Here is a 4337-nt window from a genome sequence, read left to right on the forward strand (position 1 = left end):
TAATTAGAGATAAACAAAGCGTGTCACAGGGCTGATAGAAGAGTTCCTATTTCTGGATGCAATGAACGCACAAGTACTGTTTTGTTTCAACTCACTTCTCCTTTGAAAAGCACTTTTGTGTTCTGTTGTTTTGTTTTTTAGATTTTCTCTACTAGGACCTGCAATTGCAGTTCCCAGGACACATTCCATGCAATTCCCTCATGGAAGGCGACAGATAACACACAGGTACCTTTTTCCAGAAAAATCCTTTCTCTCTGGTCTCTTCCATGCACACATTTAAAAGGTGGAAGTGGGAGCTCACAAATGCTAGCAGCAGTAGGTTTCCAGTCTGCTGGCATGCTCAGTGCAGGGAGCCCTGCAGGATCCAAAGCAGGTGTTTGACCCCATCAAGTCATTCTCAATTTGCACTGAAATTAAGGTTTAAAAAAGTTTCATTTTTACAGTCTTTTAAGACTAGCTTTGTCAATTCATACTTTTATTTAAAAAAAAAAATCATCAAATACTCATAAAGCCCATAGGCTATTTTTTAAATCTGAGATTATTAATTTAAAACCCTCTCTTATCTTTCCTGATCAGTCATTCTCATCTATTTCCTCTACTTAGCTAATCCAAAAATTATTTGCTCCCCTAAATGTAATGATTGCTTTCTAAATTTTTACTTTATTTCATCACCATCCTCCACCCTACTCTCTACCCTGTCAGGATTCCTTATTATAGACAACTGAAACTAAATGCAGTTCATTCACACAAAAAAAGAATGAATTCGAAGGATATTGGAGAGTTTACAGAATCAACTAGAAAGCTGGAGAACTGTATTTGGAAGGAAATTTAAAAAGGAAGAAAGCTCAGATCCTTTTCTAACCATGATCTGTTGAAGAGGCCCCCAACTTCATCAAGCACTCATCATTATACCACCGGGCTCTCAACTGCTCTTCAGCTACAGCAAACAATCTCCCTGACCTGTCTGTTGGCTTTGCTTCCACAAGATTTAAAGTCACAGGCAGGGACATGCTCACAACTCAAAACCATGAGGCAAGGGAAAGTGACTTAGCATCAGATGTAAGTCAAATGTGACACGGTCTTTGGGCTGCACTGAGGTGGACGTTTTAGTTCAGCCATCCCTCAGCTGCTGAGGCCTCTGTTGCCTCCCATGGAAACCTGGGCCCCCTGTGAAGCTTTCTCCCTTTGTCTCATATTCATGCCCACCAATGACAATGCTAATACACCAACTGCCGGACTTAACAAATTCAAGAACAAAGAAAAGACAGTACAGAAATGAGGCATCGCAGAATAGAAGTCAATGTGGAGCTGAGGAAAGCTAAGAAGGAGAAATGTAAGCTTATTTCCTGATGATGCTACTTCTCCACTGCACAAGAACTGCAACAACCAGCATAATGTAAATTGATCTGTTGATGACACTGTCCAAGGTATAAATAACAACAACGTGGGAAAGTTAGCTGTAAGCTACTCAAGCTGCCAGGAAACTACCTTCTAGAGAAAACCAGTCCCCCATAAACAACATAATCCAGGCTGGTTTGATTCCAACGTTTCTGTCCTTCTTGGGAAGAATGGATTGTAGTCTCATTCAGTTTGAATCTGCTTGGGTACTCATTAACATCGTTTCTGGGGCATCAGAACAGACCAAGGCTGTGGTAGACGGAGGTGCCATCCCAGCATTTATTTCTCTCTTGGCATTTCCCCATGTTCACATCAGTGAACAAGCTATATGGGCTCTAGGAAACATTGCAGGTGATGGTTCCGTTTTCCAAGACTTGGTTATCAACTGTGGTGCAGTTGACCCACTGTTGGTTCTTCTTGCAGTTCCTGATACATCATCTTTAGCATGCGGTTACTTACATAATCTTACTTGGACATTTTCAAACCTTTGCCACAACAAGAATACTCACACTCCCTTTAGATTCTGTTGAGCAAATTCTTCCTACCTTAGTTTGATTCCTGTCTCATGATGATCCAGAAATATTAGCAGATATCTGCTGGGTTATTCCCTACCTTTCTGATGGTCCAAATGAATGAACTCACTTGTTCATGAAAACAAGAGTTTTGCTCCAACTTGTGAAGTCTCTAGGAGCTTCTGAATTGCCATTTGTGACTCCAGCCCTAAGAGCCATTGGTAATATTGTCACTGGTAAAGATGAACAGACTCAGGTTGTGCTCAATGCAGGAGCACTCACCATCTTTCCCAGGCTGCTAATCAACCCCAAAACTAACAGTCAAACATCACAGCTGGCCACCAGAACCAGATACAGCAAGTTGTGAATCATGGATTAGTTTCATTTTTCATCAGTGTTCTCTCTAAGGCAGATTTTAAGACAAAAAGGGAATCTGCAGGGGCTGTGACCAACTATTCCAGTGGTGGAACAGTTGAACAGATCGTATACCTCATTCATTGCGGCACAATAAAACCACTGATGAACCGCTTAACAGTAAGAGACAGCAAGATTATTCTGGTTATCCTGGATGCCATTTCAAATATCTTTCAGGCTGCTGAGAAACTAGGTGAAACCGAGAAACCTGGTATGAGTAAAGAGTGTGGAGGTCTGTGTGTAAGGCTTTGTGACGCTTAATTTGAGAAGTATTTCCTGGTAGAGGAAGAGGAAGATCAGTTGTTGGGCCAGAAACTACCTCTGAAGGCTGTACCTTCCAAGTTCAGGAGGGGACTCATGGGACTTTTAACATTCAGATCATGTAACTGAGGCATAAAGTTGTGTACTATGTTTGCTATAGTTTAAAGTTGTGCATTATGTTTGCTATAAAGTTGTGCACTATGTTTCCTATAGTTTAAAGTTGTGCACTATGTTTGCTATAGTTTAAAGTCGTGTACTGTGTTTGGAATAGCTTGTTTTACTGTTTCTCTACTAAGAACTCTTTTTAAATGGGGTTTGTTATTGTACCACTTTTTATGCTGAAACTATACTTGAACAGTTCCAAATTGTACATACTGTATGAAGCTTGTATTCTGAATGATTTTCTTATTTCTTTATGGAATTTCATATCTCACAGTGTCCTATAAATAAAGATTAAAGTCCTCCCTTTACTTCAAAAAAAAAAGAAAGAAGTCAAATTTATTATGTTTTGTACATAATAAGACTGTTTACAAAAAAAATCCTAAGAGAATATATTAAAAATGATTAGACTTCATGGAAAATATCTGCAAAATGATTGGGAACAAGACTTTTATGCAAAAAGTCAGTGTCTTCCACATACAAAACAAAGAGAAAATATGAGAAATTAATCATTTAAACAACAAGGACAAACATACTGAAATACCTCAATTAAAGTTAAATACAGACCCATATAAAAAAACTACAATTAAATTCAGATATGTAATCAAATAATTTAATAAATTAAGACACTCAATATTCTTTAATGGAAAGCCTATTTTAAAGTAGCTCTTTTTTTTTTTTTTTAACTCACTTATAATCCTGGATGGATTTGGGTTAATATTTGTAATCACATGCCTTAATAAATACTGGGAATTCAGTATGTGAATTAAATTTTGTTACTTTGATTGAGTCTACTCATGTTTTGGAGAGGGGTAGTATTTAGTGGTTCTGTGTATGTGTGTGTGTGTGTTCTGAAAATGATTTGAAGTCAGTTTATAGAGATATAGATTAGCTTATACAGAGTCTATGTAGAGATATATTGAATTTTAGATACTTACTATACTTAATACTAAACATAAAATAATTAATCAGAAAAAATACTTAAGCTCATAGTAATACCTAAGCTCATGGCATCCATATTTGTACCCAAATTGGTATTCATATTTTAAATCTGAACTGTCACTAAAAATTATGTTAAATTAGCCTGATTCCAACCTGTCCTTATTAAATATATCTTATTCATTGATGCACTCCATTATATTTCTGTCTAATTCAGAAACTAGATTGTTAGATTAAGTTTACTTTTTTGTATCATTTTGTTCTGCTATTAGAGGTTGGGTGGATGATAAAATAGGTTAAGATGGCCCAGTCTCAACTGGAAGAACCTCATGACTAATAATCAGCTTATACCCCTAACACAATGCCATAATTGATCAAGATTTGAGGAGGGTAGAGAATTAAGCAAAAAATTAAAAAGTTGAGAACAATTAAGAAACTTTTATCAAACTGCTAGCAAACCAGGGTATACAGTGGATGCCCAGATTATTTTTTACTTACTTTTCATTTCCAGAATTATTTGCTGCTAATTCTACTTAGAAATAGCTGTCGCTAAAGAATATCAGACTGCCAAAATCCCCGTGTAACCATATGAAACCTTCAGATCCTGCCTGATATCACTATTACTGTCCTAAAATGCTTTCGCTACATCTCCAA

The 4337-nt window shown here is 37.0% G+C and overlaps 1 pseudogene; it reads left to right on the forward strand.

Annotated features, from left to right (window-relative positions):
• Positions 1 to 1198: 1198 nt before the first annotated feature.
• Positions 1199 to 2710, forward strand: LOC111552404 (annotated as a pseudogene).
• The last annotated feature ends 1627 nt before the right edge of the window (positions 2711 to 4337 follow it).

The sequence above is a fragment of the Piliocolobus tephrosceles genome, chromosome 8 (assembly GCF_002776525.5).
Source record: "Piliocolobus tephrosceles isolate RC106 chromosome 8, ASM277652v3, whole genome shotgun sequence".
NCBI classification, from domain to species: Eukaryota; Metazoa; Chordata; class Mammalia; order Primates; family Cercopithecidae; genus Piliocolobus; species Piliocolobus tephrosceles.